The sequence below is a fragment of the Uranotaenia lowii genome, unplaced genomic scaffold (assembly GCF_029784155.1).
Source record: "Uranotaenia lowii strain MFRU-FL unplaced genomic scaffold, ASM2978415v1 HiC_scaffold_20, whole genome shotgun sequence".
Taxonomy (NCBI): domain Eukaryota; kingdom Metazoa; phylum Arthropoda; class Insecta; order Diptera; family Culicidae; genus Uranotaenia; species Uranotaenia lowii.
This window is the reverse complement of record NW_026598076.1, coordinates 40,562-66,734: the sequence shown is the minus strand read 5'-3', so window position 1 is coordinate 66,734 and position 26,173 is coordinate 40,562.

Sequence of the window (26,173 nt, the reverse complement as noted above, 5' to 3'; positions counted from 1 at the left end):
ACTTAATTGTATATTAAAGAGTGTTTTGTTGTTGAAGTGCATATAAAAAAGCACAGAAACTTTATTGTTGTCACCCTGTATATTTTTATATTTAAAGAGCAAGGTGTCGTAAGGTGAGCTATCATGCGATAAAGAAAAATGTCTACCTTGGTTGGCATTTTCGATTAACTCCATGGTATGACACACGTCCGAGTGTCGATTTTTACGATCCTTCAAAAAGTAACTTTCAAATGGAAGACCCCGGGTGCATATTATGCAAATTTTACCAATTTCACCATTGTTTGCTGTGGACTGGCACGTGTTTCGTTGATCTGTCCAAATAATTTACATACAAACGAGTTTGTTCTTCTTCGTTGGTAAAATTTTGGTATTTTTGCTTGCGGTTGCTTTGCAAATAACTTGCCGCCTATTGAAAAAATAAATGTATATAAAATCAAGTGATTCCAATCGCTTTGTCTCTAGTGACGGCTAACGTATGTACCAATTTGAAATGTGTATATCATGTGTGTGCATTGGGCTAAAGGGCTTAAAGTACGCACCTTTTCAGCATGTGCATTTCTACACTGGGGCTTGCTCCAATTTCCGCCATGTCACGTTGAATAAAAAGCAGCTTTTACCTCTACGGTATAGGGCAAGGCGCACACACATTTTTTCCCACTCGTCGCCCTGTCAAGAATGGCACGTAAATTATAGTCATTAACGCAAATGTACGCGCATTCCTAGGGAGGGCGGCGTCCACGCGATTGTTCTGCGTTCGACTCTCAACTAAATACTCTACACGTCTTCGTCGTCGGAGGCGGCAAAGCAATATTTGACGACTTCTTCCGATTTTCAGGGCCAGATAAAAAAAACAAACGGGTGAGAAATTCGTGTGTCGTTTTCCATAAGTGGGTGCAAATGTTGGCGGCCATTGTTTCCGTCTGTCCGTACCGCATGCGTATCGGCACCACAATCTTTCATTTCGCGGCGTTCCGTTTCGTTTCCAGCGTTATATTGTTTAATTGTAGGCACTTAAAACCATCTTATAGAAAATACGGGGCTCCATGGCGTCCGCCCGTCGAGAAAGGGGTGGCTCTTAAATTTGCCTGTAGTCATTTGTAATCACTAAACTTTAATCTAACCTTAAATACATACACACACAAGCACACCCGTTGAAAGAGATAAATCAAAGAAGCTGTGAATGTTGGATTAATGTTTACTAATTTAAAAACAAAATCTGAAACCTTATTCGTTGGGCTCGATGTTGTTTTGCTGGGGCTTGAGTTGGCTTAAAATGTAGTGCAATAAAACCTCATGTTCTGAGTCCGCCTTGGTACATGTTTGTAACTGAAAATTATCGCATCTTCGAAGGTGATGGCAAATATTAGAGAAACATGAGATATCAAAGAAAGAAAGAACTTAAGCCGTAAATATCATGAATTTGCGCGCTCGGCTAAAATTCCGAGTCGATGGGTGATGATAGAGAAACAACAGAGAGATCAATAGTGGACAAAGAACACATGCGAGATACACTTGGAGTATATCGATAGAAGATCCAGCAGTCGACCGATGAAGCTCGACATGTACGCATGCCTATTTCGTCAAGTTCACCGTGGTGTAATTGGCTAACGCGCCTTTGTAATGAAGCAGAAATTTCGGGTTCGAGTCCCGTCCGTGAGCCGTTATATCTTTTTCGAAAAATTCATGATATTAATGATATTCACAGAAACTGCTTCAAAAGTAATCGAAACAACTTTAAAATTTGTATTTCACATATAGAATATGTTGTCCACGCTACAAATATTCTAATTGGAGAGAAGCTGCGACAAGTTTATGTAAATTTTTGTATTTTTTCGTAGCTATTTATTTATTTACATTTTGTTTCATATGACGTTATGAAAGCTCACTCGAGTCTTACATTTTTAGCTCTATCTGAAATTATTCGACTATCAATTTTCAGGTTTTCATGAACATCTCAAACAAAAAATGTTACGATAATATCGTACACGGCAAGAGTTGTTCTTTCAGAACGTTGCCCCAAAAATATCATATGGTAGCCTTGTAGGATATCGGTTAGTGAGAGCGAAATTAGCATCCTCTCTGAGAACAGAGCATGTTATTGCAATATTAACAGATTTTCTGTAGATCTATGGAGAAAGTTTAAAAAATATGTATTCCCTAAAGTTTTGTTTTGTAAGGAAACTTAAATTTTTATATTCATTTGGAAATTTATTGGAACAATATTGGGTGTCAGTGTTAGAATAAAGTGAACAAGAGGTCAGAAATCAGTGGAGTGTGTTATAGAAATTCGACAGAGGGATAAGATATTTTGGAAGCCTTAAAAAAACACTAACAAAGCCGCCTCCATTGAAAAGTTTTTGTGAGATCTATCCATTTTACTTTCTAAATATTTAAACCCTTTTAACTGTGTTCCATTATTTGCGAGCATGTTTAATAGATCCAGACTGTGTTTTTATGGACATTTTTTTAAGGTTTACTCGGCATAATCCGGAGGGAAAATATTAGATTTCCTTGTTAAAGAAATCGAAGTTATTCGGTTGGAAAATCGAAAAGTTAATTAAATTTCTTTCAAAGACAGAACTTATTGCAATGAAAATTAACGGTTTTCAGACCTTTGGAGAACAATTCTTACGTTAGGTTCTAGTGATGGTTCGAAATTATCATGCCGATTAGGGTTCTTATCTTTTTTTCCCCCAAACTAGAAAACATAAGTTCTGAGTTGTGATAATCTTAATCAAAAATACACATTATGATTACGTTTTCGCCACGTTTGATTTTGGAGTTTAGGGTATGTTATATATTCATTGATAAAAAAAATGTCATCTTGTATACTGAATTTCAACAATTTTTTAAAATTTATCTTAACATACATAGGTATATGTATTTTATAAAAACAATTTTTCTCTTAGAATCATGTAATATTAACCTATTTTTCTATTTTTCTCCCGTTTCAGGTGAATATTCCTTCATTTACTTAATGATTGGATAACCGAACTTCCGAGTCCCATCCCGGTTGTTGTTTACATGCATTAATTTAACAGGTAACATTTGTATTCATCATTTCCCATTATTTATGAGTGCCAACCAAGCCGTTTTTCGAGTGTATGCTCCCAACCAAACTTTTAATCGATCCGAATGGAAAAAATTAATTAAAAAGAACTTTGTTTGTTTCCAATCAATTCGGTTGCCTCTACTAAACACGTTAAGTGAGTGAGAGAATAAAAAAATAGTGCGAGACTCGTTAATTTATTTACATGGCGTAAATTATTGGACATTGATTGGTGAGTGCACACCAACAATCGGAACAGTGTTTCGTATCACACGAACACCGACCGACATATGTACACATAAGTTCACAGAAATGGTGAATGTTGAACGAATGGACGTTATCAGGATAAAAAACAGTACAGTACACGTTACAGTTCAAAATTCGGTACCTATGTATGGTTGTTTTTTTATTTCGTGTGTTGTTTTTTTTGTGCTTCCCTATCAACAACCATATTATGCAAGTGGGAAACAACACCAAACGCAAAAAAAAAAACTAAATCAATGCAATACTGTGGTGAGATAAACAAAAAAACCCACGACACATGCATTTAAATGCAACGGAAGCGATAAAAAAAAAAGAAAAAAAATATATAAAAAGGAGCAGCAAACAAACTATTTTGGCGTGTTTTTTTGCCCAGCGAGATATACATACGTTTGGTGAGCAATAAACAGCGAAAAACCAAAGTAACCTGTTTGTTCCCAATTTTATTCCTGATCTCAATTTTACATAAGGCTGTGACGTGTGTGAGTCGATTTGAGGTCATTTTTGAATTTCTTAAACCCTGGGGTCTAAAAAGCTTCGTTTTGGTTCAAGACTCATCCATGATTATTTGCAGAATTTTTAAGTAACGTTTACATGAGTAAATTTTAACTATTAGGTTTGTATGGGAAAATTGAAAATTTTATACTGAAAAATCAACCTAATTTTTGTTTCTTCTGTGGAACCGAGCCTGCTTATGGTTTCTGTGCCAATTTAAAAATTCTCTAAAGGAAATTTCCCGTTGAACAACTTTGTCAAACTCCGTAACTTCGTATCTTACTAGGCAACAAAAGTTATCAGCTTTTAACAGGGGTATGTCTTTTGGCATTGAAAAACTATTAACAAAATTGACATCACTGCTGGGTGCCTAGCAAGGTATGATTATTTTTCATGCAATATTCCGCGAGCCACTAGCAGTGATGTCAATTGAACTTATTGTTTTTCAATGCCAAAATACCTTTTTTTTCCTTTTTTCTCAGGGATTTTAAACGATGCCAAAATACACCCTGTTAAACAGCTGATAACTTTTATTTTGCCTAAAAAGATACGAAATTGCTGTATTGGAGAAAGTTTAAGACCCCAGGATATGATCAACGAAAAATTTCCTTTATAGAATTTATAACATGGCACACAAACCATTAGCAGGCTTGTTTCCACAAAAGAAACAAAAATGATGTTGATTTTTCAGTTAAAAATATTCAATTTTCTCATACTTATTTACTCATGTAAACGTTACTTAAAAATGCTGCAAAAAAATTAAGGATGAGTTTTTAGCCAAAGCGAAGCTTTTTAGACCCCACAGTTTGAGAAATTCAAAAATGGCCCCAAATCGACTCAGTCTAGTGTGTGAGTGTTTCTGTTTTTTTTCTTTGCGTCAGGCTCAGGTTTGTCTTAACGTTGCCTGTGTTAGTTGAATTCTTCGAGTTTTTAACAAATGGGTACATATATTTCATATTCAGAACTAGAAACCAGATTAAGAATTTTTCTTCAACACTCAAATTTGTAAGCTTCACTTAGATTTCTGATTCTATACCTCATTCTTTAGACTCAGAATTCGAAATTTGGATAAAAACAAATACTAAATATTAGGAATCATAAACAGATTCAAATTCATATCATGATCCAGTTCGTAATTCAAATTTCGATAAACAATTGAAAATATTTATTTCGGATTTAACTTAATTCTGAAAAGTAGTTTTTCATCTACAGTTATTCAAACAACATACTGTCACACATAAACGAAAATTTGAAAAATACTCTTCACCACAAAACAAGCGTTATGGCAGTCACCTGAGAATTTTTCTTTTTATTTTATTTCTTTCTGAAATATGGGGCTTTTTTATATACATAAATAACCACTGTGAGGTTGCTTTCATTTTTTATTTCGACATGACAAAATATTTGAAAAAAGAATATTAGTACTAAAAATTATTAGACTGAAAAACAGAGGACAATTTGAAAAGTTCAAAATAAACCAAATAGGATCATTTTGAAAGAAATCAAGTTTTTAAACAGTTTATTTGCATTTATATTCAGTTCAAGGAAGATTTGTTTTTTTTAACAAACACAAAAGCTTGATGTTTCCTCGAAGAGATTTCTTTTTACTTAACTCTAAGCGTACACCTTTCGAGGATATGATGGCTAGTATTTTACAAATGCTAATACCACCAACCGACAGAAAATGTACTATGTATGCGGTGACCGGGATTCGATCTCATGACCGTTGGCTTAGAAGATAGGTCAATATCATTTAAGCCACAGGCTGCAGCACTTGGTCCTGCAGAAGGGCATTTCTCTACAAATTTATTGAGTTGAATTGGCGGAACTGGCAATGAAAACAATTTTTTCAACACGTATCAGAGCCGGAAAAACTGGATGATTCCATATAAAATCCAGAAATATTCAACAAAAATATAAATAAATTTAAAAAAAAATCTTCAGAATTTATTGCCAGATTTTAAATCGTTTTAAAGGCTTCCAAAAAAGTGTTCATGATTATTTTTATAAAACTTGCTCAAAAAAATCGTTTTAGATGCATAAATAAAAAAAACATTAAAACAATTTTTTTTCCAAATAAATCGGGGCAAAATCCGTCTATTTTTCAATGAAATCCGGGCAACCGAGCCAGACTTTTTCAAAATTTTGTTTTCAATATCCGAGCAAATTGCAAGATTGTCAATTTGAGACTCCTAGCTTAAAATTGCTTTAAAACCCTTATTTCTCAACCGATTTCTACGATATTTATAGTTTTGGAAACTACAATAGCTACAATAATTTTACGTTGTTCAAAATCTAATGAAAAAAAATTGAAAAAGTGCTTCGGAGAAAAGACTATAGATCAGTTATGAAATGATGATTTTTTTTTCACTAAGTACCTAAGTAAGCTGATTGCTCTGGACTCCAAATTGAAAATGAACTCCCCAGAAGACCAAGGTTGCCAAAAAATTCTTTGCTTTTGCGAAAAAAAATTCTGACTTTCTGAGATTTTATCCAATAAATATGATTGAATTGAGTCTTTTTTGTGACTTGAGAAAAAATCAATCCAGATTACCAATCCTTTTATGTTTATCCAAAACAAAGTAAGAAATACAAAATTTATGCTGACATAAAAATTTTAATTGTGAGAATACGTACAAAATTTTAAAAATCTGTGAAGCTGAAAATTCTGTGTTTTGTAACACAGATTCTGTGATGAAAATTTGCTCAACAGTTTGTGAATTATCTGCATTTATCTGTAATTTTGGCAACCTTGCAGAAGACTCGACTTGCTTGAAATTCCAGCAGAACAAAATTTAACGAATTTTTAAAGATTTCGTCCTCAGGAATTCGTCAACTTTTGGGAGAGTTCCTTAGGTCAAAATCTATGCAAATTTGTTAAATTTGGTTCTGCTGAAATTTTTGTGTTGGCTAGTGTTATCTTCTTGTTTGTGAAAATTTTGTGTCCTAGTCATTTCGACCATTTTGAAACGATTATAATACACAATAATAAATAAAAAGTCTGACCATATTTCGAGATAGCTATTAGGAGACGTATCAACCCCAAGTAACATTTAAAGTTTCATAGGCTTGAGGAGTCTAATGAAACTATCAGTGTTACTTGGAAATGTTTATTGATAAGGAAAAAGAAGTGTTGTTGTGTGTAATAAAATCATCATAAAACTTCAAGATTTTTCAAGATTTTAATTTCAAAGCAAGCCGTGTTAGAAATTCTGGAAAAAAAGTGAAAATTAATTAGGGTTTCAGTTTAAGCAACTTACTAGATCGCACTGATCAAAAGTGTTTCCTGATCATATCCTTTAACCCACACTCCCAAAACAAAATTATTTGCTAGTATGCAGAGATCCTAAAGCAAATATTTTTCTATCATCCCTTATAACTACTAGGACGTGGCCGGCGCCGTTATTTATGGTCAAAGAAAGAGTATCAGTTTTCTGCATTGAGAGTGAATTGCTAATCCCAAGCATCATTCTTTTGATCTTTGCGCCAAATTGATAGCCTCGGTTAATCACGGAGTAGCAACCTTTGGCAAAGTGGATTTTTTTTTTCTACTGAGCCACACCTGCGAAATGCTAAACTTAGCTAATTTGGTCAGCTAGTCTTTGACCTTTTTTTTTCTTACCAATATGTTCAAATCAACCATTCAAAATTGGTTGGTGAAGTTCCTTTATTTCCAATTTTATATAATGACACAAGGGAACAGAATCTTGTATGCCTACGGTTATAAAACTGACTTTGGAAGATTTTTGCATCCTGAGTTAAAAAAATCAGATTTTGTCTATCACCTCTAGTTTTGTTGATATGGCGTGTGGAAATTTTAAAGTTGGTCAGTTTTGGGTTAAATCGATATTTGATAACTGATTAACTTAGGGATACCATACGTACCCCTTTTAAGAGTACATATACTCTTTTTCGATCGAGAAATGGGCGTACTCTTCTTTTTGTGAAACTTTACGGAATGTACGCTTTTTAGTTAAAAGACAAAAATGAAACTTGATTGACTTTTTCCTGGGAAGTCAAATTTACTCATGGTCTTCGGAAAAGTTGATCATTGAGTTTAGACCTTTATGTTTAAAATGCTTATAATGTTCTCTGTCAAAAAGTGCTCAGTCAAAAAGTGCAAAAAATAGCTAAAGAATTCTTACACATTTTCAAAAGCTTTCTCGAAAATAAGAGCCGATAGGAAAAACTAAATGAATACTTTGAATAAGCGCCTCAAAGTTTCATCTTACATTCTTTGCACCTCGAAATAATGTGAATTTTTTATGCCTTTTGTAACAGGCCAGTATGTTTTATAAAGGAATAATTGGTGACTGATCTTAAATAAAAAAAACCATAGAATTATGTTAAAAGTTATATGAAGGTTTTGTAGCAGTCTCAAAATGGTTCAAGGTTCTTCTTGAAGTACGTTTTATTTTAATCTCAATGGTTTTTTTTACTAGAAAATCTTCTGAAGAAATGAATTGATGAATTTCTGTTCTTATGTTTTGTGAAAATCATACACGTTTTCACCGAAAGTCGGTGCTAGTTGAAATTTTTGAAGAAAATTTTTTCAACAGTCAGATATGATCAGTTCGAATCTTTCGCGTAGAATCGCTTCACAGTTTTTTCCCTCATTTGAAAAGCAGGATAAAACCAAACCCCAACCGGAAACCTCAGTTTGGTTGTGCCAGAGTCCAAAACAATTGCCTTTATTCACGAAAGAAACCATCCAATCCATTTTCCAGTCAGGTTTCGAATAAAATTCGATGGGAATGAAACTCGGAAGGGTTCTTCGAAGAAGGCGTTGTGCATACATTCTGTATGTCGGCGAAAACATTGCAGACCTACCGGAATTGCATTTTTTTTGTGTGTTGAGCTTTTCAATTTCCTTTGCAATGCAATTCCGCAGAAGTTCTTCGGTGCTGTCTTCAGTGCTCTCGGTTGATGAAATAAACAATCATGAATTTGTTTGCCCGCTTCTGGAACCTCTCTTCGCTTTGCTTGTAGCCTAGATAGTTAGAATAGCAAAAGACGACCCATCTATGTCGACTGGTTGGATGGATGAATGGATGACTGCATAGGAAACGATCCGTTCAAGAAGCTCTTAACTTTTTTGAACCGATTTTATTTTTCTTGCTATTCGTTTACTACTTGCTTGCTCCCAGGTGCCACCTGCATCACACCGGCTAGAGGGAGCACTTACTAATGAAAGGTTGAAATGTCGGTAATGGATTTACCCGCCACCGCCAGCTACCTCAATCAACAGCAACTAGCACCTTCCAGGGAAGAATGGGGTTCAAGAGAAGCAGAAATGATGGACAAATAACAAAAATAAAAAAAAATAAATACCTACTTCAACTTTGCGCTGGGAAAAGTGGGTAGAGAAAATTTACACCTTTTCTTGATGAGGTTTGCTTTTTGCTAAAAAATACTCTATTGCCGGAAAAGTCATTGACTTGCGAGAGAGTTCTGCTACTCCACAGGCCACGGGGTTTTGCTGCTTTCGATTCAATATGATGGCTTAGCCACGTCACGTGGGATCTAATCGAATTAGGTGTTTTTTTTGCTTCTTAGCTTCGGCAAATGCAGTCGAAGGTCTGGTTCCTTGAAGTCTGGTTCGTAGTCTGCAGTACCTACGTGGTTTAAAAAAAAACTCACGATCGTACAACTTTTTTTTCTAAATAGCACAAAAATTTAGGAAAGAAAAATCTCGCTCATCAGTTTGTTATGCGTATTCATTAATGTTCCTATGATGGTTATACCAATTTCATCAAACCGCTTCGAGGGCGAGATCTAAAGTTTAAGGAAAACAACTTTATGTCAACTTTGTCAATTGACTTTTATCCAAACATCCATTAAGTGACGCGTCTCACATTCGTAACTCATCAAAGCCAGTTTTCCGGATTTTTAAACCTGGAAACAGGTCAGTTTTTTCCGCTTTTTGTTTCTTCTCAGCAGCATAAGTATGGAACTAAACCGTTGTGACAAGTCATGAGTTATTGGTTGAGGAATGCTTATTTTTACATAGAAGAAGATTTACACACTCTTCGGTCGCATAGCAACGTGACAGACTGTTTCGTAACCTGTCGTCGGCACACCAATTGAAGCTATAAGCTGTAGGCAAATTAAAGTGCCGTGAAATACTGAGAGGGAAAAAGAAAAAAAAATAAACACATACATCACCATCATTAGCCTAGGTATTTTGGCAAAAATAAACATACCCATGATGGCGAGGTGGCGCTGCTCTTGCAGAACTACAGGAATCCTCACAACACATCGCGGAAAGATCATCGCCAGTTTGGGGGTTCTATTTTGGGGATTCCACGAAAACCAAAAATATCCCTCACGAGATTCACCAACCAAAAGTCAATCTATGTTGCTGGTTAGAGATGTTCTGCCGATATGTTAGTTGTGTGTAATTTGACCATTTGTCAGCGCACAGGAAATTTGCCGCCTTTTTTCTGTTAGGGTGTTATGTAAAAATTGATTTGTTTTTGGCATCTCTCATAGTCTTCTACGGGTTGTTTGCCATGTACTTAAGTTTTGTTTTTACTTCATGTTGTCATTGATTTTTTTTCATTTATTTGAACGCAACGTTCGAATTTCGGTATTTGGTTTTCAAGTGTTATTCAATAAAAAGTTTGAATAAAAACCATAAATACTACATTTAGCCAGTGGAATTTTAACAACTAAAAAAAAACGTATAAAACCCATTTTTGAAACTAATGAGAACATCTTGTTCTTATACGGTACTTTTTCAAGAAGCACAAACTACACTATTTTTTTTTCATACAATGATTGCGACTTGTGATGAAATTCTCTTCCGGTACTGGACAGTGGACAGATGTGAAACCTATCAGGCTGTTTAAATCGGTTGCCAAAAATCTTTACGATTGTCTAGCTACGTTGGCTCATTCTACGGGTATAGTCATGCCAAGAAATTATACATTACCTAACATTGCTTTGGTGAAGTTAATCTTGTTGTAGACAACTGACTGAGTTGTTTATTGCAAAGTAAGCTTATTGACTATTGAGAGAATTGTTGCTCGCAATGGAATCTAACCGTTTGTTGCGAGGCATATCAATCTCACCTACGTCAGACTTGTGATTTTAAGAAAACCTCAGAACTCATTTTCGTTGGTTTTGGCCTGGTTTCCCTTAGCACACTGATGAAGGGATTGATGTTTAGTATTATATATGAGGCCAATCATTTTGACTAATTGAAGTTGGCATAAGTTTTCAGCCTCATCGATGAGCTTTAGTCATTACAATAATCACACTGACACTCAAGATCATTCGACTGGTCGCTCATTGGTGAAATTTTTGGTTCAATTTAAGACCTTCTACGAATATTGGGTAGTGTCGAAACATGAGCAATGTATTCACTACATTTTTTTACAAGTTCAAACGACGTTGATTTTACAGTACTTTGATTTTTATGATTTTTTTTTCAAAACGAAAGACAGTATAATATTGATTAATCCCGGCAGCATATGTTTGGAATAATTCCATGCGACATGTTCGACTTCCATGAACATTTCATCGCAAACACGAAAAATTTTGGTTTTTAATCTCTTTTAGTGCTCGTTTTTTTCAAACTATATTCATCAGCATTCGAAATATTTCAAGGGATTCATATCTGGTGAACATAGAAATAATCCAAGGGTTTCGCATAAAATTTATCTGAAAAGATACATACACACATAGAGGAGGTTGCAAAAATTCAATGCCTGTTGGCAAATCTTTGTGCCGAAAATGTACACGGAAAATAAAAAAAGCTTAAAATTTATCGAAAAGCGATGTGATTTTTTTACACCCACCTTTCTCGTTCAACTTTACCTTTTTTTCATTCACCTAGGAAAAATGTAAATTTTATACTATTTTTTTAGGTACCTTATTTCGCATTCACCTTACAAAATAATAAATAATACTGTTTTCCCATTCACTGATTATAAAGGTAAATGCTAGTTGGTTTGGTTAGTTTCTTCAATTAAAATAAAACAAGAACAAAATTCATTCAAAAATTGATAAATATTTGAGATAAAAGGACTTTTACTTTATATTTAGTGTTAGAATGTATTACCGTGTTTAAAAAATTATTATTGAGGCAAGTCCTTTCTTCGCCAGTCTCGTGGCAATTCGGCTTCGCGTTCTTTCGCGTTTTTTAATCCTCCTGCATTGCGTAAACACGTTCGACTAATCCGGTCAGGTCCGGCTTTTCCGGATTTTTTTTGTTTCGATTATAGTCGTTTTAACATCTTTATGCCATTCGCGACTTATATCAACGACGCAGTTGGCAAACAGATCACCTTTTTTGGATTAACCTTTTTTCTCGATGAATTTACCTTTTTCCAGCTCGATTCAGGTAAATTTTCCTCACTGTGAGGAAAGTTTCACATCGAAAAGGTAAAAAAGGACAATGCCAGTTATCAGAAAGCTTGTTAATGCCGGTCCGGCATAGAATCTTATACCGATAATTCCACCACCAAGAAAGTTCATTATTGGAGTAAAGTCTGATTTGTGGGTGTAGATACCACAAAAGCGGGAGAACAGTTCGACACAAAATTCTTTCATCGCCGTGAAAAAATGTACGTTTTATCCAAAAGTAACATACTGCATGAATATCTGTGTAAGCAAGCAAAGTATAAAAATGCACACTTTAAATTAAGTTTTTGAGCTTATAGTTTTACCACGAACACTTATTCTTGTTGTGTATGAGAAAATAGATAAAAAAACACGGTGTAAAAATGAGAATTTTTGAGTAATCATACAGAATTGAATGGCATTTTCTTCAATAAAATTAAAGATTTGTTTTTCAACAGTTCGTGGAATGATAATTAATTTTAGCGTTTATGGGACCCAGAGTGTTTTGTAAGGACTGGAATATTGAGAGCTCACAGAAAACTACTGCAAAAACTATCAAAACAACTTTAAAATTTTTATTTCACATATAGAATATGTTGTCCAGAGACTCCATACTACAAATATCCGCAATGGAAAAAAGTTACAACTAGTTTATGTCAGTTTTTGTGTTTTTTTTTTCTGTAATAAAACGGTTTGTTTACATTTTGTTTCATATGACGTAATAAAGGCTCACGTGAGATACGTTCTTTTATACAAATCGTAGTATGAATTAGAGTTATTTTCTTGTTAACAATAGGAGGAAATCATCATCAACCGATTCCGTATCAATCGATATATGCCAATACCATATCCAAACACTTTCAAAACTGAACGCTTTTTGCTTTATTTTAGGCCTTATGGAACAATTTTGGCGGCACTACGCACGCGAAATCAAGTGAGAACACTTTGATGGGGTTAACTTTGTTATGTTATTGATGGCTTATTTGAATATGTTTTAAGTTAAAATTATTACAAATTTGGTTTTTTTTCTTTATTATAGAGACTTTTAGCCTCGGGCTGGTTTGTCTCTTATAAATTTGGTATAATGTTACGACCGGATGTTGTTCATTGAATATTTTTGGCTTTTTCGGTCTAGTATATCAAACAACTTTGATTGGAAATACACGACGTTTCGACTAGTTTTGGTGGTCTTTTTCAAGGGATCTATACATTTATTATTGAATTACAAATTTGTTCCGGAACGTTATTAATAAATAAATTATGTACTGTATTACTCACTTATCAGTCTGTTGTTCTTGTCATTGACGTTTTTATCCAACGGTTAGGAGGAGTCCAAAATTCGCTGCTCGTCTGTAGTAGACAATATGTTTTTTTGTATAATACATTAACTTGAACGTGTGTGTTGTTGAGATGATATGATCTATCATAGCTGTTGTCTCTCCCAATTTTTTTTTGTTTCTGTGGTTGCGTTGGCGAGTAATCTCTCGTATTTATTTACATCGGATTTGTAGAAAAACGAATGATATTTATTCCTTTTTATCCGTTCAAAAACGTAATTACATATTTTCTACCACAGACGAGCAGCGAATTCTGGACTCCTAACCGTTGGATAAAAACGCCAATAACACAGGCTGATAAGTGAGTTACACACTACATAATTTATTAATTAACAACGCTCCGAAACAAATTTGTAATTCCATAATAAATTTCTAGTTTCCTTGAAAAAGACCATCAAAACTGGTAGAAACGTCGGGTATTTCAAAACAAAGCTGTTTTTTATATTTAAAAGACCAAAAAAGCCAAAATTATTTAATTATTACAAATTTAGGAATGTTCATTGTACTTTTGTAGATAATCATTACACTGGGGAACAGCATTTTGGGAGCCTATGTTTCAACAATTGATTTTGGAAAATTTTGGCGTCTGGAATTCAAATGTCAGATTTGGTCTGTCACCTCTAGTTTTAGATAAAATCGATCTTTGATAACTGATAAACTAATAAAGCTACATGCAAACTAAAAGTTGATTTGAATCAATTTATTATCCTCTATCCAATCAAGGATTCGTTAAAAAAATAAATTCCAATTTGTTGGAAATTCCAATAGATAATATTACAACGTTTTCTGACATTATTCCAACATATTTGTTGAAGACTGCATAACGATTTGACTAATGATTTTTTTTTAAATATCAAAGATTCAATTTAGTTTAAATTTTCTTTTAAATTTCATCTAAATTCGTGGTTTTGGTAATTTGGGAAAAATTAACAAAAAAGAAAACTTCAATAATTTTTTTCTCAGAAGTCGAATTACTCGCGGACTTCGGGAAAGTTCATTATTGAGTTATAACTTTTATTTTCAAAATTTAGATAATGCTTAATAGCTAAGTCAAAAAATACACAAATTTACTTGATGCATTTTTACCTATTTTTTCAAAATTTATCTCGAAAACTAGAGAGAGATGCTGGAAAAAAAATTATTTTATGGAATCAGCCCCCCCAAAATTAGTCAAAATAAGCTCTTATATTTTTTGCAGCTCGGAAAAGTGTTATTTTTTCGCCTTGGGTTATCCAAAAATAAATTCGAACATTTCATAAAATGAAGATTGAAGAATTAACTAAAACGAGGTTTGTCAAACTTCAATATGTAATATTTAAATTTTTGCGTCTAGTTTCAGTTTTGTAAATTACAGATCCGCCTTATACAGGGTGGTAACGCGAAAGTGATACATTTTGTTTCTGTCATATAGATATAACTCAATCCAGGTTTAATTTCTCTTCAAAATTGATTTCAATACATCTATAACGAGTAAAATTACAAACTAAATATAGGGTATTCCATTATGTCTAAGCACGATTTAAAATGAACAGTGTTAACGACAAAAACAATTACATTTTTTTTTTCAATTTCGTGTTCTCTACAGTTTTCTGTTACAGTAAATCAATAAAATATAGATTCCTGTCAATCGTAGACCAGTTATCAAAGACTGCTCATAAGTTTCAGCACAGACTGATTTGCGATGATTTTGACCACTTTTTTCAGTCAAAGTTTTTGATAAAATCTGCAGGCTCCACATGTCAAAAACGATTAGATATGGGCCCAAAAACGTTCAATCGGTCACGCTTAAGGACAATTTTCGTATTAATCTTATTCGGTACGATTCTGACTTTGTTGGATTAATACCAAGCCATCGTGTCCTTCGAGTAGTGAACTGATGGAGAATCAGGCCAAAATAGTACTGAGTGATCATGTTTGTGGATCATGGGCAGCAGGCGACAGTTCGGGCACTCTCTGACGTAAAAAGCTGTATGAATTATGTCAGTGATCACGAACGGCTCGGAATGCACGCTACACTTACATATGGCTAGACAAACTAAAAGCATTTTTACCGATTTTTTTCGTCAACACTTTGGCCATCCCGAACAGTGTAAAACTGGTCACCCGGATACGTTTTGTAATCAAACTTGCAAAAAAAAAAAGGTTTCGTCGTCGATGATGACGCACACCGATTTTCCAAACTGAGGCAGTCTTCTTACTGGCGTAAGTAAGCTTGACTTTCCGGTCCAAAGTTTTGTCCACCGGACCCGGTTTCTGCCCATTTTTTTGTCCACGAACCTGTTGCCCTTTCCATACTACCGAATCACATTTCGGACCACTCCAATCCTTACTTCTTCCATTTTCGCCAACTCAGCGATACACACCTTGTACACGATATTTTAGCACTTCTTCGGGAAAATGCTTCTCAATTTCACGAAAAGTATGAAAAGTGGATCCCACGATACACAGAATCTTAAGTTTACAAAATCTAGTTTACAAAATCTAAAAAGGATGTGGTAATCTCTCCGCTTAACACAAACAACATTTTAAAGGTCGCTACTTCGAGAAATACATAGAAGAAAATCTGGAAAACTTGTTCCAATGTTGCTCGCCACATGCCAGATGTATTCAAGTACATTTCCCGAATCAGCCAGCCGCCAACCAGCTATACCATCATCTTTCAATTGATCGATACGATCTAGCAATCAACAACTTTGAATAAAACAGCCATTTATGTGCGAGCATAGAGCAAAACATTGAGAAGATCTACGTTCGGTGGATATTCCCTTGAAGATCAACCGGCCGCCATCCACCAGCTCCAGCGCCAGATGGGGAAGAGTTTCTGGTTTTTCCAGTTCCCTCGAGCTCTCATTAGACATTTACTTGCTGTTGGTCTGTTCGGGCCAAAACGCGTGTGTCGATCATGGGTTTTGAATTGTTTGGATTTGTTCCTTCGCTGCCCGAGGTTTATCGTATCAGTCTTCTCCGGTTGTCTATCAAAGCAAGGCACAAGTGGGTTAGATCTTCACTGGTATTCTTGGAGTGCCCTCCATCCCAGAGTAGTCGTCGGGAACACGAGAAGGTAGCCTCCCATTTGTGTGTGCGGTCATTCGATAGTAGTAGGGTGGGTGGGTATGAAGGAAAAGGGTTTTTTTCTCCTTTCAAGTGGTAACATCCTTCAGCGATCTCCAACTCGTCTACGTTTGATAGCGGTGTCTTTCCTCGGTTTCTGTTGTTTTTTTTTTCTTTTCTTTTTTTCCTAGGAAAGAAATAAACCTTACCTTACCGTGCGCTCATACAAAGACGCTCGCTGCCTCAACCTCGAGAGAAGAGCAGAGCAGAAAGAAAAACAACTTGAATTTCAAGCCGGATCGCGATTCCAACCGAGGAAACACCACCAAGCAAGCTAAGAAGAAATCTCGTCAATGTAGAGAGCCTCGTTGAAATCAGATCTGTAATTAGAAGGGAATAATAACTATCGTTCCTGGCCGTCGTTCGGAACCTTGCGAAGCCTTCTCGCCTTCTCTCGCTATACCTTAAGTATACATACTGTGGAACAAAATTTAAAGGAAAAGAAGCAAAAACTTCTTTGTTTCACTTTGTTAGCTAGCCACAGAAGGAAAAGAACCTGTTTTCTGAGCTTTGCAGATCAACTGGGAGGAATAGAACGATGGAGGGGAGGGGTGCGGTATGGATCGTTTGGCCAAATGGCAAAGTAGTGGAGCTACAGGAAGATACCGGGATTGTTAAAGGAAAAACGCGATCGCTCAACGTAAGGTGATGTTTTCAAAATCTGTTGTATAAAAACTTTTCTGCTCGATCGATTTTCAGAGAAATCCAAGAACTTTTCTGTTAAGAGTTCATGACAAACCAATTTAAAAAAAAGGATACGTTTCCAAAAGTAAATATTCTAAAGATAAATTGTGGTTCCAAATATTTTGGTTTTCAATTATTTGGTACCTACAAAGATAATTCGTTTCAAAGTTTTGTTTTATCATGAAAAATAACAATTCCATGCCTATCCAGAATTTATTCCTCTATGTTGATGGTGATGGTGGTGTTTAATAAAAGATTAACGAAATATTCGTTGTCTCAAATCATATTTCGATATGAATCATGTATACATGCCAGTATTCTTATAACTTCAATTATTTTCTAAGAGTTCCTTCAATAAAATACCAAAATATTGAAGAAACTTCAAAACTGCCCTTATACAAAAACAAAGGCTTCGAAGTCACGCTTTAGTTCTAAAAAGTAACACATATTGGCTGTCCAAAGTCGTTCCTTCAATGTTCACAAATATCGAATGCTTTGATGACAATGACTACACCCACAAATCAGACTTTACTCCAATAATGAACTTTCTTGGAGGTGGAATTATCGGTATAAGGTTCTATGCCAGGCCGGCATTAACATGCTTTCTAATAACTGGCTTTGTTCTCTCAGCGCAACTGCATTGATATGTTTGAAAGAAATCAAAGAAAACATATCCCATATCCTGCAAATTGGATTCTACGTTGTGATGCATTGTGTGTTGAGTATTTCTTTAGAAAATAGTATTTTTGAGGGTATAAAAAATCTCTTGTTCCATACTCACCTCAAATCATTTTAAGTTGACTCGTATATCAAAGGAAGAAAATTAGTCAATTGGGGATTAACCCATTTAAATAACGAGAAAAAAAAATCAGAAATTACTTATCGCATGTCCTGCTGAGATCAAAATGATCAATTCTAGCGCCTATTCTCGTCACACAAGTAATCGATCGCAACACAATTTTCTTTCCAAATTATATACATTTCAAAGGAAATTGAGCAGACGGATTTCGCGCCGACTCGACACAGTATCTGGCATGACCCTCTCAGAATTGAATGAAACACTTTATGTGTGTGAAGTCCTCACGTAGTCATGGCACTTGGCATACATACTTAGTTTCCCCTAAAAAGATCTACACTAACATTTGAAAAGAGACTTACTTTTCATGCCAATTTTTGATGGAAATTTTTAGCTCTAAAATTACAATTCCTACACAAATGTGGTCTACGGGAGAATTTAAAAACAAATTGAATTTTTAGAAAAAAATATTGTCCAGAAATATTTAAAAATCCTACACTGAGAAAAATGCATTTAAAAAAATAAAACTCAATTTCCCAAAAAACGCCATCTCAGAATTTGATGATTTTTTTTTGCTAAGACGGGTAGACGGGCCCACAAGTTGTCCATACATTGCAACTTGTGCATATTTAAGGAAAAAACGTTTTTCTAACAAAAACTTTTTCAAGTTCATACTAAAACTAAATGCTTCGCCACTTCACACGGAAAGGTCCTTGTGACCCTAAAATTGTTAATTTATATGATAATGCAACACAAAAAGTAAATGTATGTTTAGATTTTCAATATTATTATTATTGTTATTATTGGAAATAAAAAGTTTATGTAAACTCAAAGCATCTGGCCATTTTTATTGAAACTTAGTCAAACGCTCCATAAAGGTCGCTCAAACGGAGCCCTCCCTTCATCTACAATTGTTGCGATAATATGTTTTATGTTAGTACCTACTTATTTTTAAATATGCCCAGAGTCAATGGATTACTACAAAGATCTACTTCTAATTAACTTTTGTCATTATACACCCAAAACTTTTGATTTTCGTTTTTCATTAAAAAAACATGAAAAACTTTTGTTAGAAAATTTTTTTTCACTTAAGAGTGCTCACTTTGCGATGTTCAAAAGAGTTGTAGACCACACTATTCCCCACCACCAAAAAAGAAATCATCGAATTTTGAGATGGCAATTTTTTTTTAAATCCATTTCATGTTTTAGTTTGCATATTTTTCAGTGGAAGATTTCCACTTACTTTACCATCAATTATAACAATCGAAGCTCTTATGTTTTGAAAACCAGTGCAATCAATTCAACGAAGCAGTTTTCGAATCTGCAGGTCTGCGCTGAAAAAATAAATTACATGATTTTCCAAAAAAAAAAATCATGAAAAAAATATATACATTTTTTTTCCTAAAATTTCAATTATTTTTCCAAAACTCTCTCATTAACCACATTTGTGCAGAAATTGTAATTTTCGGGCTAAACATGTTTATTAAAATTTTGCGTGAAAAGTTTGCTCGTTTTCAAATGTCCGTCTAGATAATTCTGGGAAAACTAAGTATGCCAAGTTGCTTTACTAGGTAAGATCTTTATGCCCACAAAGTTTCATTGAATTCCGGGAGGGTCATGCCTACTTCGTGTCGATTCGGCGGAAAACCGTCAGCAGTTCTAATTCAATTGAAAAAGTGTTAATTTTTTTTAAAATCTGAGTTTTGCACCAGATGTAGATTAAGATATGAAAAATCGATTGGTAAACTTAACACGAAATCGATAAGTTAAATCCCTCCAATTCTGAGAGCCTTTAATTTAATTTGCGACCGTTTGCTAAATTTTTTTTCATTCTAAATTAAATAATGTTGACCTCTAGAAGTTCTAAACTAGAACGATAACATTTCAGAAAAGTCCAGAAAAGTGAATTCACGCCACGGTAGAATGTGTTGGGGTATTATACTCAATTTTTTTTAAATCAAAATTTGATCAAAACACAATCGAGTTGAGCTGAGATGTGTGATGTACAGTACCGTTCATAATTGTATAGAAATTGGAAGCAAGCGCACTGTCACTTCGACTTTGAACATCCATAACTGTTTACTCTGATGATATTTTTAGTTCAATTTTTCTGCGTTAGATAGATCAACTATAATACTGTTATATCACAAAATTTGAGCTTTCTGGAGTTTGTGTGGCCTGAGAAACAGTAATTCTACGAAAATCGGACTTTTTGGACTTTTTTCATTCAAACTGCAATATCTCTGAAACTACGCTTTATTTTTTATTGAAATTTTGCAGAGTGATTGTTGAAATATGAAGCTAGTATGTCTATCTAACTCAAAAAAATTGATCAAAAAATATCATGAGAGTAAAAAGTTATGGAAGTTCAAAGTCGAAGTGACAGTGCGCTTGCTTCCATTTTCTATGCAATTATGAACGGTACTGTATATAAGATGTGTTATTCCGATTTATTGTGGATAGATTCGACATAACGGTCGATTTTAACCGGAACACTAGTAAAACCACAGTCCTCCCAAATATTTTAACCTCTCTTGAGTGTCAATATGACACTATTGGAAGTTTGGGCGGCTTGTTACCAAGGTTGCCGAAAAAAATTCTGTGGTTTTGAGAAAAAAAAATTTGACCTTTTGTGATTTTACCCATAAATTCTGTGATGGTTTTCTGTGATGCTTTTTCCTTTAATTTCATTGAAAATTCATGATAAATTGGATCTTTTTTAAATTTTAGTAGGGAAAACTCAATCACTACCGATCTTATAATTCTTTCCTAATTCAAAGTAAGAAATCTAATTTTATATTGACCACCTCCAACTCAAAAATTCTGAGAAATTTTTGAATATTTCGAAATTGTTTGTTCTGTGACAGAATCTGTGATGAAAATTTGCTCAAAATTCCGTGCAATTACAGAATTTTCTGTGATTTCGGCAACGCCTTGCATGTAACTTTATTCGGTTGCATCCAAATAAAAAATTTCTTCGGGGACCCTTAATAAATTCTTGAAATCATGAATTTTCATGGACGCACCCTGAAAGGCCAGGAATAAAAACTCCCTAATATGACCTTAAGTGTCAATTTGACAATCTTCCTTGACAATCCGCTATATTTCTCTTGTTTCTCAACCGATTTTTAGAAAATTTATAGTTTTGGAAACCTCCTAAAGTAACACAAATATAAAATATTATTCACATACAATACTTTAGTATTCCGTTATTCAAAGTCTAAGAAAAAAGCTGAAGAATGAATCATGCTTTAGACACAGGGTGGCCAGCGAACCGGGAAAACCGGGAATTGAAAATAGCACCGGGAAAACCGGGAAATAACCGGGAATTTAACATCAAAACCGGGAAAACCCGTATGCAGTGCAAATCACATTTTCCATATAAATTCTTCGTATAGAAAAGGTTGAAGTTTACCAAGAGTATTTTTTTATCAAAAAACTGATAAAGATGTTAATTGTGGTTCTTTGATGAAATACGAAATGGGAAAAGTTTATACCTGCTTCCATTCTTCAATGTTCGCTTTTCCACCGAATGTTAGAAATTAAAGCCAGAATTGTTCGCAATTCTTATTTCAGAATCGAAATTGTGGATTCAGAATTGATATAGAAAAATTTGATAAAAAATTCAGGCTCAATATGATATTTCAAATTTAGATTCTTAATACAGATTTCATTCATAACTCAGAATTAAGAATGTCGAATGAAGTTCTTTGGCTTAGACTTGAATCATGCATTCAGTCAGAAGTTGGACTTTAAAATTCAGATGAATTTTTAAAAAGAGTCTGGTAAAAGTTTGAGATTTCAAGCTTTGAAATCGGATTCAAAATGAAATTTCAAAATGTAAAAATATAACTAAACTTGAGATCCTAAATTTAGACTCATTATCTGGATTTAAAATATTCATTTAGAACAAAAATAAAACCAAAACTATGAAACTAATAATCTAAATCCATAATTTAGTAATCAGTACACAGTACTATGATTATAGATTTCATTTTAAGACATTATTATGGGCTTTTCGTTCTTTTTATGGAGGTTTTATGGTATGGAGGAAATGATTACAATAAATCTCTATTTTTGCGTCCAATTCTTACAAATCTAACATGATTTTTCGAAGAATTCATAAGATTTTTCAATAATATATCTTAAACTTTATTAATTCTCCCCGCAGTTTAAACATGACAAAATATTTGCATTTCAAGTATTGTTTAATATTTTTCACGAAAAAAAACTAACCTTAAATGTCTCGGAAAATATATTTTAGTCACAATAGTTTGAAATATTTTTGAAACCTTTGAAAACCAAAGTTGTTTTATTGACAAGTGGAAGTTTCGGTTCTAAATATTTGAACGATCTTTGAAATCGCCCAGAGAATTTGAGATCCGGAACGTCAACTTAGATGTACCACATGATATCATAATGTGGTTTTAAAATGATACAATGCGGTGCTTCAAGATTCCAAAATGAAGTTCAAAAATTAAAATTAAAAAAAGAAATGTTTCCTTAAAAAAGTTATCAAAGTTGGAAAAAGTTGTTGTCTAGGACTAAGATGAAGGTGACATTTTTGTGAATTTTTTTTTACCCATTTACATTTCAACATTCAAATAGTTTAAGTTTCGCCGCTTTTTTGCAGTTGTGAATAACTTTCGAATTACAAAATTGATTCACGGAAAATTTTCAGTTTTCACACATTTTCACATACAAATATCATAAAATGTCTATTTGTTCGGTCAATAAATCCTGTAACAGGTACCGTGAAAACGTAAAATCTCACAAGGGAAAACTGGGAAAAAAACCGGGAATTTGGTAATGGAATTTCGCTGGCCACCCTGTTTAGACAGCTTTAGAACAGCTACGAAATGCTCATGAAATATTTCACTTAGTATCCAAGAAAGCTGAAGTTAGAAGCTATAAGTTGCATACATATATTTTTATATTTTTTTAATATTTTTTTGAAATTGTTTGAGATCATGTCCACAAAAAATGTATAAAATCTATATATTTTTTAAAAATCGGTTGGGAAACAAGAGAGAGATATTAACTTTAGTCAGGAGTGTCAAATTGACATTCCAGGAACTGTAACGGGTAAAAATTTCAGGGACGGATGAGGGTTAGTTATTTAATAAAAAAGTATGAGCTTTCGTCTCTCCAATACTGCCTTCCCCAAATCTTAAAAACTGAAAGAAAATCAACCGATTGTCCGACATTTTCTACTGTTATATTTTGTAAGTTTTACTGATGTGTAGTTCGTCATAGTGTTACAAATTTAAACGTCTCGCTAGGAAGCCTCTTTGTTCTCAGAAGTTCATACGGGCCCTTTAAACGGTGCACACAGGGGTAAATGAGCAAAAAAGGTGATCATAATTATTTGCGGCCAAACGGTACACGTTAGACATTTGATGTCTTCGAGACATTTTATGTAAATTTAATGATCTTTTATATTTCATTAAGTAAAATGTAATTAACTTACAAAGGAGGGAGATAAAAAAATTATTTATTGATATACTTAGTTTTGAAGCTTGACATATTCAGTAAAGTTGTAGATCATGTAATTTTAAGAAACTTTGTCGAAGACATCTTCAAAATTGCATTTGAAACAAAAAAATTACAAGCATTTTAAAAAATTAATAAGTACTTTTCAGTTTTTATTAAATAACTTTTTTTGTGTATGATTTGGAAACTTAATATATCAGAACAAATTGTTTGAATTGCAAAACCACACAACTTTGTTGAACATTTTAAAAGGAAAAATCGTCTTCCAAATGAGATAAAACAATTAATATTGTGAAAATTGCCTTTTTTCGGACAGTTAAAACATGAAGAGTTCGGACGAGTTCGTATGATTTTATGAATGGATTTTGTTATTCAAGTTATAAGTTTCAGAATCATGTTTGAATTAAGGAACGGTTTTTAGCGGAAGTTTTGCAAACTTCCTATTAATAATAGGTTTTTTCCCCAAAAACAGTTGTAAAATCTTCTATTAAAACCCACAAAACCAAACGAAATGAACTAAGCAACCAATCTAGTATCAATACTAATAACGTTTTCGTTTATACGTGGCATACCTCGAGTTGTGCCCTCCTTGATGTTTTCGTGTTCGTTCATTAATTTAGAAATCCACCAGTTTTTTTAAATGCTTGTAACTTTTTTGTTTCGAATGCAATTTTGATGATGTCTTCGACAAAGTTTCTTAAAATTACATGATCTACAACTTTATTGAATATGTCAAGCTTCAAAATTAAGTATTTCAATAAATAATTTTTTTATCTCCCTCCTTAGTAAGTTAATTACATTTTACTTAATGAAATATAAAAGATCATTAAATTTACATAAAATGTCTCGAAGACATCAAATGTCTAACGTGTACCGTTTGGCCGCAAATAATTATGATCACCTTTTTTGCTCATTTACCCCTGTGTGCGGTGGTCCACTAAAAGGAACTAAGCTTTCCCAAGATAGAGATTGTTTTTTAAGAAACCAGTACAATAAAATTAACTCAATATGTCCCTTGAAATGCAAATATTTTCCACTTTAAAGCAATTTGTTTAGGAAATCTACCGACAAGCGAATATTGCAAAAAATCAACAATTCGATTTATCACGGTCGCCATAAAGGAAAGTCAACTATTTTGATACAGCGAAATCAAATTTAAAGTTGAACTCATCAATGGAAAAAAAATGATGGAGCATCTGCTGCTTGTATTAGGTTTAAAATTCCAAGCCTGCCAAATAATAAACGATTTTTTACATGAAAAATTGTGTAAAGGGTCTTTCAATTCAGAGTGAACAAACGCCACATCAACTGCGCTTGAAAGTTTCTTTGTGTCATCATGTCATATAGGAAATCTACCTACCAAGGTTGCCAAAAAAACATCTGACTTTTACCAAAAAATTCTGTGATGGTTCACTGTGCTGCTATTTTTTTTTAATTTATTAAAAATTCATGATAAATCGGGTCTTTTTACGTTTTACTTGAGAAAAATCAATTGACATTACCAATCTTATCATACTTTTCTTATTCAAAGTAGGAAATCAAAATTTTAAATTGACCAAAATATTATAATTTTGGAAATCAATTCAAAATTCAAAAATCCTGTGAAATCCATGAATATTTCAAAATTATGTTTTCTTCGACACAGATTCTGTGATGAAAATTTGCTCAAAATTCTGTAAAATTTCAAGATTTTTCTGTGATTTCGGCAACCTTGCTACCAACTAGCGCCTTCGTAAAAATATCAACATTCCCTTTTGACGGTCGCCATATAAAGCTAAAGTTCAACTCTAAATTGGAGTAATCGAAATTAAGTATAAAATTCTAAATTAAACTAACGAATTTAGAACACTATCGAGAATCTGTATTACATTTTAAGTTTGTCTATGAACTTGTAGAGATTTTTCACTTCAAACTCCAGAACAACTATCATAAAAAAAATTTAAACCGCACCTCGTGGAACTTGGAAATTGCGTTACCCTGCTATTTGAAATGTGAGCTGAAAATTAGCTCTCCTTCTGGTGGTCTACGTGAGCCAGACTATCAGTGTCAGCCCTATCAGCATCGTCATCATCGTGTAGTCATCATTATTATTGTCATCAGTAGCAGCGTTCGGCAACCGAAAAGCTGACAAGAGTAGTAGAGTTGAGTTAAGTTGAGTAGAGTCGAGTCCGTCAGTCAGTGCTCGTGAACTGATGGTTGTCTTTTTATTCTCATCAAATCACCCCACGTCGTCGTCGTCGCTGTCGTTGAATGACTAGCAACCATCTAGAGGGCCAGGCCGCGAGGCAGGCAAGCAGCAACAGCAATATATGCACGGCAACAACAACGTCAACGACGACGACAGCAACGAAAAGACGAAATCGTAGAGGTTGTACGGCGAGGCAAGCCAGCGAGCGAGGTGAACGCAACGTTGCCGCACTTCGTTCGATGGCCTGCCCTGCCTGCACGTTTGCCATTATAGACAGCATTTCTCGAAACAGCCGTGTGCCAAAACAAGACAGCGCCCTTCTGTAATCGACCGTTGTTTTCCCTGCCTGCCTGCCAGGGTTTCTGGGGTGTAGGCTCTCTTTCTGGCACACGGCGGCCGAGAAAATAAAAATC